A 16,120-nucleotide genomic window follows, 5' to 3' on the forward strand; every position below is an offset into this window, starting at 1 on the left:
AATGAACACATTATTATTTTTTAGCATAATTCTACTATTATCAAGCTTAAATCTAGGTTTAAATTTGATTTATTTATTTAAAAAATAAACATAAACAAGTTTTACTAAAGGAAGTAGATCTATTTGCAAACCATTGGAAAATCCAAGTAAATGGGCTCACCCTCACGAGACATATTGGACCCAATTTTAGCAAGTCGAATAAAATAAAAATTCAAATCCGAAAAAATAAAAATTGTGAACCAAAAATTAATATAAAACAACGCGGTTTCTATGAAAACAAAAACAAAACAAAAAAAAACTATGAAAAGTCTAAAACCCTTCTTTCAATCTATGACCTATCTAGCTCCCCTCATTCATAGTCTCTCTCTCTCTCTCTCTCTCTCTCTCTCTCTCTCTCTCTCTCTCTCTCTCTCTCTCTCTCTCTCTCTCTCTCTCTCTCTCTCTCTCTCTCTCTCTCTCTCTCTCTCTCTCTCTCTCTCTCTCTCTCTCGATTATAGTGGAAAGTGATGATGATTCCAGTAATTATGTAAATTGGCATCATGTTGCCATTTCAATCAAATGGAGGTCTTTAGCATCTTTGTTCACCGGCTATGTTAGATGCATCTTGGACATTTAAGTATGATTTATGTAACTTATAAATGATTTTCTATCCATTGAATAGATACATCAACACTATAACTCTCATTTATAGTTTGGTTGGTGAAATATTTGAATGGCACAAGAAAGATTTGATTGTGTTAGGTTCTAAATGTTTAAAACAATTAGCAAATCGTGAATACAAACTTGTCTAGATATAGATCTTAGAGTCTATAGGTTTTATTAGACAATGCTCAAGGTGATTCAAGTCAAGATTCAAGAACATACAAGCTGCAGGAAGAAGATTTCATAATCTGTCTGGTTCGATCGATCGAAAGACAGGCTCGACCGATCGAAAGTCGTATCTGCAGAATTTTAATTAAGCCCAAACAGCAGTTCAAGCCCATTTTAGGATTAGGGTTTCTAATCTACTTCTTCCCAGTATATAAAGGAAACCCTAAGCACGTTTTTATGGTGGCTTTTCAGAGAGAAAAGAGTGTGCCTCTTTTGTATTTAGGGTTTTATTCCTAAAAAGCTCTCTTATGTCTTCTACCGGTGCTATTCCTTGAAGAATCTCAAGATTCGGTATTGTAGAAGTTGTTGTCTTCTCTTGTCATCAAAGGTGCTGATGATCTAAACCTTCAAGGGTGGTCTTGAAGTCACAAACAGGAGAGTTTGTGTTGCTAAACCTTCAAGGGTGGTCTTGGAGTCACAAACAGGAGAATTTGTGTTGCTAAACCTTTGAGTAGGATCTCAAAGTCACAAACGGGGGGTGTTTGTGTTTTGCAAAGGCCAAAGAAAGAAGGAGTCCGTAGATTCGGAGCTTGCACGTGGTCGTGTCAGTAAGTTCTACTGGTTGGTAGCAATAAGAAGTCGAGCGTGGGGGCTTGTAAGTCTTATTGTATGAACTTCGATTCTTTCTAGTGGATTGCTTTTTACCTTGAGGATAGATAGGTTAAATCCTCCCCAGGTTTTTTACCGGTTTGGTTTTCCTGGGTTATTATATCGTTGTGTTATTTATTTTTCCGCTGCTATACATTGATATGATATATTTGTGTTAACCTAGATCTGTTAATTTGACTAAGTAATCACTTGGCTAATTACCTAGGTTAATCTAATTGTGGTTTTAAGGGGTCTAAAAATTGACAAGTGGTATCAGAGCGGGTTGCTCTTTTGTTTTAGATCTTTTGATCTCAGAGCTGATCCTTGACCCCTGTTGTCATGGATAATTTGAAGTGTCTTACTGATTATGTTTCTGCTCATGCTTCTGTTGATTTTATTGATGCCTGTGAAACTCTTCGTAAGGAATTATTGAAATCTATGAAAATTGCTAAGAAATTCAAGGAAGAGTTAAAATTGGCTAATCTTGAAAAAGAGGAATTGATTGTTAGATTAGATGGATCTAATAAAAAGAATGAATTTTTGAGAAATCAAATTTCCTCTCAAGATGAGAAGATGAAAAGCTTGGAACAAGAGTTAGTTGAATCTAAAGCTAAAATTGAAAATTTGACTAGTACCAAGCCTGTTGTTGATAACAGAAGTGTTTCTGTTTCTCTTAAGCCTAAAACTGAGAAAGTTTATATCCCTCCTTTCAAGAGGAATAATAAAGAAAAGGCTTATTTTGCTAGGTTAGACAAAGGTAAAAGTTCTGATGTTAACGCTGAAGTTTCTAAACCTATGTCTAAATCTACTGTTAGAGAGCACAATAAATCTGTTTTTGTGTCTACTTGTCACCTTTGTGGTGTTGTTGGTCATATTAGACCAAATTGTTCTTTGTTGAGGCAAGAACCAAAGCCTGTGACCGGAAACCCCACTAGGAATACTAATGTTCCTAAATTTGTTCTTGTCTGCCACTTTTGTGGTGTCCGTGGTCACATTCGTCCTAATTGTCATAAATTGAAATTCAAGCATTCAGTGTTTCAATCTAGGATATGTGATGATATTTCTCTTGCCATAAGTCCATATAAATTGTTTCATATTCTTTTGAAAAATTTGAGCTTGTTGGCTTGTGAAAGGAATTTGCAAGATTTTAGTATTTCTCAGAAGATTGGTGTAATCCCTCAAATACACTCTACTTCACACGGATTTTCACCTACAAAGCCGAAGACTCGTGCTAGATGGGTGAGAAAAGATTCTCTAAGATGAGTGTTGCTGACTTGTCCCTGATTTAATTCTTTCAATTAATTGTGGACATGTCTTGTTTCTGTTTTTAGTTGTTTTGTTTTTTTTTTTTTTTTTTTTTTTTGGTTTTTTTATTAAAAAAAAATACAAAAACATTGAAAAATTTTCAAAAAGACAAAAATATTTTATTTTGTGTCTAGTTTTATTTTTCTTGAGGATTACATGAGTTATGATATCTCTCTCTTGATTTAGAACATGCTTGACATTATGGAGAAACTTGAATAGTATGTGTTATATAAGTGCTAAGTTTTTTCTGATTTTGTGTGAGTATGTACTAGTTTGTACATGTACTCATGGATTAATTAAGAAATTGATATTTCTTATTTGTGTACCCTCTATAGCTTAGTTAAACACTGTCATGCATTGTTCATTTAGCATAATGTGTGTTTTTTGTTTTTGGTCATAAATTTTTTAAAACCAAAAAGATTTTTGTGTTTTGTATCTCACATCTTGGATTTATAATCAAGGATTGACCATATTATCTTTACATAACAAGTTTATGTACCTTGTTTAGCTTTGATGAGCTTACTTATTGCACTTTACTAGTTGAAACTTTGTAGTGCATGTTGTGTGAGAGATGTTTATAGTTTTTGATCACTTTGTCTTGATCTTAAAGTCACATGTCTTTGACTGTCGGACTTAAACCTTTAGAGAAAGGCATAAATAACCATCTCACCATTGTTCACTAGCCAATCATGAACACCTTAGTGCATATCATAAGATTTTGTACTCAAGAAAGTGTAGCACATGCACGAAAAGAACATAAGGTGAAGCCTCGGTTTAAATTGCTTAATTCTTAAAATTAAAATTGGTGTGTACTATTAGGCTTGATGCCAAACTCAAATGACTTAAAATTGGTGTGTATATTATGAGGCATAAATTCAAGAAACTTACATGATTGCAAGCTTATGATCTAGAAGATGTGGGAGTTATATGATGTAACTCTTTAGGTGATAGTCTCTTTTAAATTCTTTGTGATGAATTTTGTAGACTTTGTGATTGATTGCTATTCACATATCACCTCACATGTATCTCAAGCTTTTGCTAGTTGCACACACTACACAAGTTACTCTTTGTTAAACTTGGTACATTATATTGTGTGTGATTTTGTTTTGGCCAACCAAGATTAAAAGTTCCTGAATTTTGATGCAAAATGTCTTTAATATTTGAGTTTTGGAGTCAAATTGATTGAAAAATTTGTTTTTGGAAAATCTGGGTTGCATTCAAGTGTTTTTGAAAAACTTTTAATCTCATACTCATGCATTTCATTCATGAAATATTGTGCTTTGAGGAGTTTCTGCATTAAATTGCTCTGTTTTTCAAAAATTTGATTTTTCCATGCATCATTTATGTTTAGGATTCACATGTATTGCATTGATTTTTTTGTATCCATCGTGCAGTTTTGCAGTCATATCTCTCATCGTTTTCACACATAACATGCATACACTTTGCTAAATTGGGTACTCAACTTGATTTAAAAATTGATTGATTAATTTTTGAGTTATGTACTTTCTAGTATATGCTATTTTTATGTGTGAATTGTAGAAAATTATTTTCTTAAAAGATATGATAGATAATCAATGTGCAAATATTTTCTCTACTCATGCAACTATCTATGGGTCACATAGTGCCATGTTTGCATTTTATTGAAAGAGAGAATATTTTTTCTTCATGTGTATCCTCAACTTAGTTTTTTTTTTTAAACTTGGTTTGTGTCTTTTTATTTATCCCCACCCCCTTTATTTTTCCCCAAAACTGTTTTTCCCAAAACTTGTTTTGTTTTTCCTATTTTTATAAAGGGAGAAATTTTTTTAACCTTTGTGGTTCTTAGGGGGAGTTGTTACTCTTCATAGGGGGAGTTGTCTCTATTTTGTCTTACTCTGTTGCGTATATTTTCTGTCTATCTTCTGATTAGGTAATCTTTGTCAATACGTGAAAAAAAGGGGGAGACATAGATGACCTGTTTGTTTTGTTTAGGAGGAGATAAAATTGTTTTTCAAACGGGGAGAATATAAATTTTTTTTGATGTATCTAACTTAGGGGGAGAGTTAGAATTTACTTTTGTTTTTTATATTCTGTTTCATATTATTGTTTATATGTCTTTCTTTCCACACATGCAGTGATGTGTTTGTTGAGTGTTTCAGGAAAAACAGGTGCATTCCGATCAAGACCTTCTACCTCTTCTTACAACTTCTAGGTTAGGAGTCTTAGATTGGGATTTGTGATGTAATTGGGCACTTTATTGTATTGGGTTGTTCTTGTATTTGAGCATTTCATTTTGTATGAAAGTTTTGTCATGAATTGCCAAAGGGAGAGTTTGTTAGGTTCTAAATGTTTAGAACAATTGGCAAATCGTGAACACAAACTTGTCTAGATATAGATCTTAGAGTCTATAGGTTTTATTAGACAATGCTCAAGGTGATTCAAGTCAAGATTCAAGAACATACAAGCTCCAGGAAGAAGATTTCATAATTTGTCTGGTTCGATCGATCGAAAGACAGGCTCGACCGATCAAAAGTCGTATCTACAGAATTTTAATTAAGCCCAAACAACAGTTCAAGCCCATTTAGGATTAGGGTTTCTAATCTACTTCTCCCAGTATATAAAGGAAACCCTAAGCATGTTTTTATGTGCCTTTTCAGAGAGAAAAGAGTGTGCCTCTTTTATATTTAGGGTTTTGTTCCTAAAAAGCTCTCTTATGTCTTCTACCGGTGCTACTCCTTGAAGAATCTCAAGATTCGGTATTGTAGAAGTTGCTGCCTTCTCTTGTCATCAAAGGTGCTAATGATCTAAACCTTCAAGGGTGGTCTTGAAGTCACAAACAGGAGAGTTTGTGTTGCTAAACCTTCAAGGGTGGTCTTGGAGTCACAAACAGGAGAGTTTGGGTTGCTAAACCTTTGAGTGGGATCTCAAAGTCACAAACGGGGGTGTTTGTGTTTTGCAAAGGCCAAAGAAAGAAGGAGTCCATGGATTCGGAGCTTGCACGTGGTCGTGTCAGTAAGTTCTACTGGTTAGTAGCAATAAGAAGTCGAGCGTGGAGGCTTGTAAGTTTTATTGTATGAACTTCGATTCTTTCTAGTGGATTTGCTTTTTACCTTGAGGATAGCTAGGTTAAATCCTCCCCAGGTTTTTTATCGGTTTGGTTTTCCTGGGTTATCATATCGTTGTGTTATTTATTTTTCCGCTGCTATACATTGATATGATATATTTGTGTTAACCTAGATCTGTTAATTTGACTAAGTAATCACTTGGCTAATTACCTAGGTTAATCTAATTGTGGTTTTAAGGGGTCTAAAAACTGACAGATTGAATCATGAACAGGAAATTAACCCAATGAACCATCGAATTTGGAAGCAAATGATGGGAATATGTACGAAATTCCCAAACCTGTGAGATGCAAAAATAGAGAAAAATATATGCGAAAGAAAAATAATCATACACAAGACAATATTTAAGTGGTTCGGCAATTTGCCTATATCTACGGAGTTGCAGGGATTTTACTATTCTCAAAGAAAAATACAAAGTGCGGTAGTACAGTTCTTTTTACATCCTACGCACATAATTTATAATGGGCTACAAAAACAAGCCAAAAATTTTTCTTGGTGGCAATTACCCAAGCCATAGTGCTCATGGACAAGCCTCGGAAAATCTTCCATTAAAAACTGCAACAATATTATTTTGGATCGGGTCATAATTCGGATCAAACATAATTAGGCTCCACAAAGTCCAACAGCAATGACAAGCACCGAAATACAAAGGATCCTGACCCAAACTCATTATAAGCTCGTTTCTTTCCTTTCCCATCTTAATGTTGTTTCTATGTACTCACTCTCTCCTGTTTTGTTGAAATATGCGGCAGAAGGGTCAGGTAATATATTTTTGCCAAACAGCTAGAGTGCAATAGTCATCACCGTTTGTTTGTAAATATCTTATCATGTTCTTAAGACTTGACTGTATTCAGAACTGCAATAAACTTTTGTTGAAAAAGGGAAAAAAAAATCTTATTTCACATAGGCATAAAATTTCGTTGACTTTGGTCCAATCTGCCAATCAGCTGGTATAAACAACAAAAACTTTATACTAACCAAAAAAAAAAAAAAACTTTATAAGATAATTATGCAGTCCACTTTCACTTTCTAATTAGAACAACTTGTAGGGGAAAAGAGCTAGTATTGAAAGGATGTTCACTTAGAGTGTGATTGACATTAGTTTAGCTTTTAGTTTTTAACTTTTATATTTTTTAATACATCATTTTTTTTCACATTTTTCTACTTTTTTTAAGGTACAGATATTGTAAAATTGAATTTAATCAACCATCTTGTTGGCTTTATTCTGTGCCAAATTTACTTGTATTACAGCAATTAGTAACCCTATATTTAGATGAGATTCTTGTAAGGGTAGTGAGTGAGTTAGCATGGAGAAATGTTCAAAATTGTGCAAGAAAAACAGAGACTCACGACTGGATCTCGCGGGTGACTCGCGACTGTAAGCCGCCAGAAGATGCACACATGCCACGCATGCCAAAAGTTGAAGCGTCATGCTAGCTAGAGCACTACAGGACAAAATAGGACAACTGGCCGTTCAGTTATCTCATGGCTGGATCTCGCGACTCAATCAAGCCGCGAGCCAGCCCTATTTTGAAAAACCTGACTCTTCACATTCCATTCTCACCCTAGTATAAATACCCCTCATACCCACAAAAGAAAGAGAGCTTCCAGAGAGAATTTTGAGAGAGAAACCGTAGAGTAAAACAAGATTGATTCATCCACAATCTTCACATAATAGACTCTTCAAATTCCTCTACTCTCTTCCTCTCCATTTTTAAATCCTTGAGAGGCCTTTTACCAAAACATTTTCTCACCATATCTATTACTGTGAGAGGGCTGTTTGGTGTTTTGGGAAGCAGTTAGGGAAGAACCAATTTCACATTGGTTGATGCTATGGTCAAGTAGCGGAATCCGGGAAGTTAGAAAAGAAATAGGTTTGGCACAACCTCGTTGGAGCAAGAAGCTTGAAGGGTTTAGGTACACTGGGTAAATTAAGTTTGGAGGGTCTATTGCTGTTCATGTATCCCAACTACATTTTCTAGTGGATTACTTACTAATGTGCAACGGAAATTCTCTAGTCTTTTCTCGTCCATATGCGTCATCCAAAGTAAAGACAAGAAGGGAAATCCTCGCCGAGCTCAACCTCGTCCGTCCGTCCTTAAAGGACGGATGAGGTTACTACCGTCCGTCCGTCCTTAAAGGACGGACGAGGTTACTACACTACATGTCTCCACTAGGTGAGAGAACATACCGTCGCTAGTCAAATCCAACCGTTGTGAAATGCAGACTTCTTGAATAATCTAACTTCCACATCAGTTATAGAAGTTACCTCCGAGCCTTTTGGATTTCCTAACAATAGGAACGGTTACCAAACAAGTAACCGCTCCCCGCATGCTATATAAACGCTCGCCAATGAAAGAGTAAGGGATTCTGATTTTCTGAGACTTCCAATTTACTGAGAATCACAAAAAAGGCTAACTTCACCATCGGAGGGTTCTTGACCAGTTTCCACCGGTCTCCTCTGAATTTTCTGTTTGTTTTCTCAGGATTCAGTCACAACTTCATCAAGGCCCGAGACTTTCAGTCCACTGACTTACCGCTTGGAGGACGGCAGGGAGGTTTTACGTCGAGGGCTTCGGTTTCCTCTTCGATAACACATCATTGTGTTGTCCTGTATTTGCATCTTTTTTTCCTTAATCTTTGCCTTTTATTTTCTGTTTACAGTTTTTGTTCATTTTCCACACACTAGTTGTTTGTCATAAAGCTTGAATTGGTTATTTTGTAATTGGGGGTCTAAACGTTCAAGGGTGTTTTATACACTATTTGAACTTTCAATTGGTATCAGAGCGGGTACACTTTTATTGGTTTTATTACCATAGTGTGATCCTTGATCCCATATTGAGATGGACCGGTCTCAATCTCTAAATGCACCTCCATATTTTGATGATAGTAATTATGCTTTTTGGAAGGTTCACATGAGAGCATTTTTATGTTCCATTGATGAATCAGTTTGGGATGCTGTTGATATAGGTTGGACCAGGCCTAAGGAAGCCAAATCCACATGGGATAAGGCAGCACTCGCCGCATCTAATGTTAACAGTAAAGCACTTAACGCGGTTTTTTGTGGTGTGTCTCCAGATGAGTTTCATAGGATTTCTCACATTATCGTTGCCAAGGAAGCATGGGAGATATTGGAGACCACCTATGAAGGCACGAAGAAAGTGAAAGACACCAAGCTGTAGATGTTGACCACTCGGTTTGAAGAGCTCAAAATGTGAGGATGAGTCCTTTGACTCTTTCTATAGCAAGTTGAATGAGGTGGTTGTCAGCAAGTTCAATTTAGGGGAGAAAACGGAGGATTCTAAAATAGTAAGGAAGATCCTTTGATCATTGTCGGAAAGCTTTCGTGCCAAAGTGACAGCAATTGAAGAGAGTAAGGACCTTGATGACATCAAAGTCCAAGAGCTAGTTGGTTCTCTTCAGACTTATGAAATGTCGCTGCCCACTCAACGGAAGAGCAAATCTCTTGCTCTTAAGACCATTAATGAAAAGTTGGAAGTCCATGACTCATCGGATGAGGATGTGGTTGACAAAGATGTTGCATACCTTGTGAAGAATTTCCAAAAATTCTTGAAATTCAAGAATAATGGTAAATTTGGTGAGAAAGGAAATTTCAAAGTTCAAGAAAGGAGAAAAGGGAATTCAAAAAGAAAGATGGAAAAGAATCCCAATCTACACAAGGTGTCACTTGTTTTGAATGCAACGGGCGTGGACACTTTAAGAAAGAATGTTCGAATTATTTGAAATTGAAAGGCAAGGTGTATGCCAGGACACTGAGTGACTCCGATTCATCCAACTCAGATTCTGAGGAAAGTTGTGACGAAGAAGGGAATTATTCTACTTTTATGACTATTGCCCATGTTGAGTCGTCAAACGAGTTAAATTTGCTTGTACGAGAACTTGGAGAACATAGTGATGAAGAATCATTGGGAGTTATTGAAGAATCAGATGCTGAAGAAGATGAAAGCACAGCCAATCTTCAAGAAAATTATAACTCATTACTGGAGAACTAGGGTGAGTACACAAGGGTGGCCAAGGCAGCTGTGAGAAAGATGAAGAAGGCAGAGGAGGACTATAAAAGTCTCCTAAATCGCTATAAGGAGGCCAAATGTGAGATAGAAACACTGAATGGTAAGCTGTCAGAAGCCTACACAAAAGTGAGATTTCTTGAGTAAGAGGTTGTGCAAGCAAATGCTAAGATAGAGAGGGTCTCCACCAAGAAGCTAGATGATGTTATTTCATCTCAAAAGCATTTTTCAGACAAATGTGGGTTGGGATATACCAGAGAGAGTAGCTCATCTGGCAATATCACCAAAGAAGTGAAGTTTATAAAGGCCAAAAAGTCAGTTGAAGTTGACTCTACTGCTGAGTAGCCCAAGATAGAGGAGAAGAGGAATGTGGAGAACCAACGGATGTTGAACAACCCCCGTAATCAATCTGTGGGCAGGTCTGAATCCCAAGCCAAGTCTCATCCTCAACCACAAAGAGGTCCTAGATCGAACTATGTGTGTCATCATTGTGGACTTCAAGGGCATACTCGACCAAATTGTCAAAAGCTAAGAGTAATGAATGGTGCAACTGCTCCAAGGTCACAAGGACCTAGAAATGACAGGAGAAATTGGGCTGATGAACTATCAAGAGATCAAAGTGATGATCCCAGAATGATGGACGTGATGAAGATGATTGGTGCTTTCACCAACTGCTTGGAAAGCTTCACACGAAAGTTTGAAAGTCCTAACTCTCGTACCCAATCTTATAAGGAAATCACCCCAAACGCAAGTGACATGTGGGTGAAAAAGAGTACTCACGCATAAGCATTACAACATGTCCATGCATCAATACTTCCTATGCTTTGTGACTTTGTTTGGTTGTTTGCTTATTAATTGTGTTGGTTGAAATTTGTTTCTTTGTTTTTGCATTTTTTTCGTTCATTTTTGTTGATTTTGATCAATCTTTTCTTTCTTATGTGTCAAAAATCCAAAAACCACATAAAAAGTAGAAAATCAAAAAGTTTGATCGATATTGTTGAGTTTTGTCTCAAAACTTGTTTTGCCTTGTACCTTTGTGCTAATGGCTTTATGCATTTACAAGCGTAGCTTGTTCCTTTGCACTCTTATCACTGTGAAAGAAATCTTGAAATCTATGTGACTGTTGTAAATAGATCTTCAAACTTGTCATGAATGATTAGTGAATGGTTATGTTGATCTTGAGACATGCAACTTGTGCCTATATATCTTCCCACTCTTTATTTTTTTATTTTTGTTTTTGCTAAAAAGAGCTCACCAAACGTAAATCTCTAAATAAAAAGAGATATTGAGCTGCAAAAGCCTGTCGCACATACTAGTATTCGACTAGGAAAAATGGAAAGCGACCAAAAATAAAGTATATGATTATTCAAAAAGCCAAAGGCTATCTCATCAAGGTGAAATATCAAATATCACTCCCACAATGAGAGGTGATTGTTTCAAAAGGATCAAAAAAATCAAATGTTATGATTGAAAGTGGAGTCAAACGTAAAGCTCCAAATTATGTAATCAAGTCTTGTGGGAGGTCATATATGCATACTTCTATAATTGAGATGGGTCACATGATCAAGTACTAATTGTGTATGCCTTGGTTGAATTGATCATTGAACCTTCACATTAGACTAAGGACTATCTCATTGTTGATATCCACACACAACACATAAGTTTATGTTCAATGAATGCTATATTCATTTGTGTGATTGTACTTGATAAAATGTGTTTTCACATGCTCAATCTTTGTTGATTCAAATACAAAAAGATTTTTGAGTGTGTTAGTTGTTTTTGGAAAGTATTTTGTTCTCTCGAAAACTGAAAATTTCAAAAAACAGTGTTGCCCTGTTTTGGCGACTCAGTCGCGGGTCAGTCAAGTCGCATGCCACAATCGCGAGCTCGCAGGTAAATTTTGGCGACTTGTTCACGAGTGGAAAGTCCAGTCGCGAGGGGTATACAGAGATTTTCACGACTCAGCTCGCGACTCCCTCGCGAGTGAGACTTCCAGTTGCAAAAAACAGTTAGAAATTTTTCAAAACTTTTGGCTTAAAGTGTTTTGGCGGGTGATGTTGGCGACTTCCTGGCGACTTACCTCAGTCGCGAAAAACGCGTGTTTTGCACAGTAAGGGCAGTTTTTAAAAATCTTTTCAGTTTTCCCTCGAACTTTTTGTGACTATTAACTTTCTCTCTCAACTGTTACTTACCTAAACACTCTGTGTCACCCTTTTTGAACTCCATTTTTGCTTCATTTCAACTCAAAATCTTCAAGAAAAAGGTATGGGTTCTCATTCTCTCACTCAGTATTTCTTGTTTTTGAGCTTTTCCCTCTTGATTATATGTGTTGTTATTCTGATTTGCGTTGGGTTGGTGATTCAGTGTTGAGCTTTGTCCATGTATGGCGTGTTGAGGATCTTGGTTTATATGAACTTGTTTAGGTTGCTAGATTTTTTCATTAATATTTGTCTTCTTTATGCTTAGGGTTTGTTGATTGACTTATACCCATTTCGTTTGAACCCACCTTATTTAGTTGATTCAAAATGATTGTGTTTTGTTTGTTGGGTTATATTGATTTGATTCTGTGTTAGTATATCTAGTGTGTGCATCTGTCTTGTGTATTTTGTGTCATCTCATACTCATCAAAAAATATGTTTCATTGACATATGTTTGTCCTTTGGGTGATGTTATACTCTGCAGCATTAGAACTCTTCTACAAAATGTTGGTTGTTCTTGAGTATTTACCAATGGGTACACTCATTTGAGTTGTTGGTTTAAGTTTTGAGGCTTTTCCTTTATACCTATCTTTAAGCCATCTTTGGTCTTGTTGCTCTACACTTATCTCTTTATGACACTAACAGAGTACTGATTTGTTTTACACATGTACTGTACTTTGTTGTTGTGGCCTTTTCTGCTTGTCTACAAATGGCTCCTTCATCCCCAAAGAAGAAAACACCTGCCAAGAAAGCAAATAAGAGAATGAAAATGGACCCTAATCTGTTTAGGTTTGTTTCCCATTTTGAGAGATACAAGAAATTTTTCTTAAAGCCAGGAATCATACAAGAAAGGTATGTGGATTTGATGGATTTGAGAGACACCTTTATCCCTAGTTGTTTTGAGGGGAGAGGATGGAAAAGATTGCTAAGTGATTTCTCAGTTTTGTGTGAACCCTTGATTAGGGAGTTTTACTCCAATGCTGTGATAAGGGAAGATGAGTTGAGCTGCTAAGTTAGAGGAACAGAATTCACCCTAGATGCACATGACATTGATGATGTGCTAGGTCTTGAGGGGTTAGAAGATCATGATTTTGTCAACTATAAGGATAGGATGCTGTCTATTGAAACTGTACAACAAAGGATTGGTGGACAAAGAGAAGCGAAATGCCTAAATACCACAGCCTTTCTAGTGGACATGAGGTGTCTCACTATTATCATGATGTTTAACATGTATCTTGAAAGTTCAAAAACGTGTACAAAACACCTTTGAACGTTTAGACCCCCAAATACAAAATAACCAATTCAAGCTTTATGACAAACAACAAGTGTGCGGAAAATGAACATAAGCTATAAACAGAATTGGAAATCAATCTAAGCCAATTATAAATCACATCCACAGCAGAAAATAAAAGGCAAAGATAAAGGGAAGAGAGATGCAAACACCTTCCAGTCGCGAGTTAACCGTATGGCCAGTTGTCCTGTTTTGTCCTGTAGTGCTCCAGCTAGCATGACTGTTCATCTTCCAGCATGCTTGGCACGTGTGCTGCTTCTGGCAGCTTGCAGCCGCGAGTCACCCGCGAGTCCCAGCCGCGAGTCTCTGTTTTCTAGCACACTCTTGAGCAATCTTCACTCTATCTCACTCACTACCCTTACAACAAACCCACCTAAATACAGGGTTACTAAATGCTGAATTACAAGTAAATTTGGCACGGAATAAAGCCAATTAGATGGTTGAATAAATTCAACCTTACATATCTTATAAAGAAGTTGACTACAATTAACAATGCCAGAGCAATTTTTCTGATGGAGCTTAAGAAAAAGACATTCATTGATATCAGTTCCCACATATTTGATACTATTGTGAATGAGACTAGAACCACTTCTAGGCCTAAACTGATCTTCCCTAGTCTACTCATGAGGATTTTCAGAAAGAAGGGTGTTACAATCCCTCGAGACATCAGTCTCATGTCTACACCTTTAGCAATTAACAAGCAAACCTTCAAGAGGATAAGTGTTCGTCTTCCAGGTGAAGAAGATGAAGGTGATGAAGGAGAGGATGTCCCAATGGAGACTGAGGCAGAGGCAGCAGGTCAGGCATCAACTTCAACACCCAGAACGAGTGGCAAGAGGACAAGAGCATCAACTTCTTCATATATACCTCCAGATGCATTTCAAGTCATTCTGGAAAGACTTGATGGAATCAGAGAGGTCCAGACCGAGCAGTTTGAGAAGATAGCAGCCATGCAAGACCAGCTTGATGTTCTCTCAGCAAAATTTGATAACATCACCACACATTATGGGCAGTGACCTTTTGGCCATTCTGGTCAAAAAGGGGGAGAAGTTTTTGAGAAGCAACTCTTAAGGGGGAGTACTATTTTGAGGGGGAGCAGTCAAAAACAGCGTCTATCTTGTTTATTTTGTTTATGTTTATGGTTAAAGTATTATGTTTTGGATAATTGTTGTTACTATGGGTTTGGTACACTGTGGTTATAGTTATTGTTTGGTTTAAACTCATAACTCATGGATGTTTTTGATACTTGGTTTACTTTTTATATATATTGATGTTTTTTCAGTATATAATGTGGTTTGTACCCATGTTACTTTTGTAAGATTTTAGGGTTTGTTTTCATTATCTATAGGCTTTATGGTTTGTACCATACTTTATGCAACCTTTATACTTTGTTAAATCAGTACTTCTAACTAAATGTCATGCATTTTCTTGTTAAGTACTGTTACTCTTGTGCCCTTTTAGGATTGTTCCTAGATGCATATACTTAGTGTATTATGCATTGGTTGAGTGTTGGGCATACAAGTGACTTGCATTGTTCTTGTTAGCTTGTATGTTCAAGTGTTCATTCCAAGTGTGAATGAGTATTGTGGTCACTACCTTGTAGTGATTATTTGTTTGATTAAGTCATGGTTTGTTTCTTGACTCCATCTTTGCTTGATCACATCTTGCCTACTTCATATGCATTTCATGTTTTTCTGCATACAATGATCATGGTGTATTGTTATGTTTCAAGAGATTCATGTTCATATGATTCAAAAGCTTCACAGTTTCTAGAGTTAGGTGTGAGTGAGTTTTGTTCAACTGTTCACAACTCACATGTTAAGTCTAGAGTCTGTTTTAGGGTTTTGTCATGGAATAGCCAAAGGGGGAGATTGTAAGGTTGAATATAATCAATCATCTTGTTGGCTTTATTCCGTGCCAAATTTGCTTGTATTTCAGCAATTAGTAACCCTTTATTTAGGTGGGATTCTTGTAAGGATAGTGAGAAAGTTAGTGTGGAGAAATGCTCAAGATTGTGCAAGAAAAACAGAGATTTGCGACTGGATCTCGCGAGTGACTCATGGCTATAAGCCACCAGAAGATGCACACGTGCCAGGCATGCCAGAAGTTGAAGCGTCATGCTAGCTAGAGCACTGACAAAATAGGACAACTGGCCGTTCAATTATCTCGTGGCTGGATCTTGCGACTCAGTCAAGCTGCGAGACCAAGCCGCGAGCCAGCCCTGTTTTGAAAAACCTGACTTTTTACATTCTATTCTCACCCCATTATAAATACCCTTCATACCCACGAAAGAAAGAGAGCTTCCAAAGAGAATTTTGAGAGAGAAACCCTAGAGTAAAACAAGATTGATTCATCCACAATCTTCACATAAGAGACTCTTCAAATTCCTCTACGCTCTTCCTCTCAATTGTTAAATCCTTGAGAGGCCTTTTACCAAAACCTTTTCTCACCATATCCATTACTGTGAGAGGGCTGTTCGGTGTTCTGGGAAGCAGTTAAGAAGAAACCAATTTCACATTGGTTGATGCTATGGTCAAGTAGTGGAATCCGGGAAGCTAGAAAAGAAATAGGTTTGGCACAACCTCATTGGAGTAAGAAGCTTGGAGGGCTTAGGTACACTAGGTAGATTAGGCTTAGAGGGTTTATTACTGTTCATGTATCCCAACTACATTTTCTAGTGGATTACTTACCGCTTGGAAGGCGGCGGAGAGGTTTTACGCCGAGGGCTTCGGCTTCCTC

This window comes from Quercus robur, chromosome 2 (assembly GCF_932294415.1).
Source record: "Quercus robur chromosome 2, dhQueRobu3.1, whole genome shotgun sequence".
NCBI classification, from domain to species: Eukaryota; Viridiplantae; Streptophyta; class Magnoliopsida; order Fagales; family Fagaceae; genus Quercus; species Quercus robur.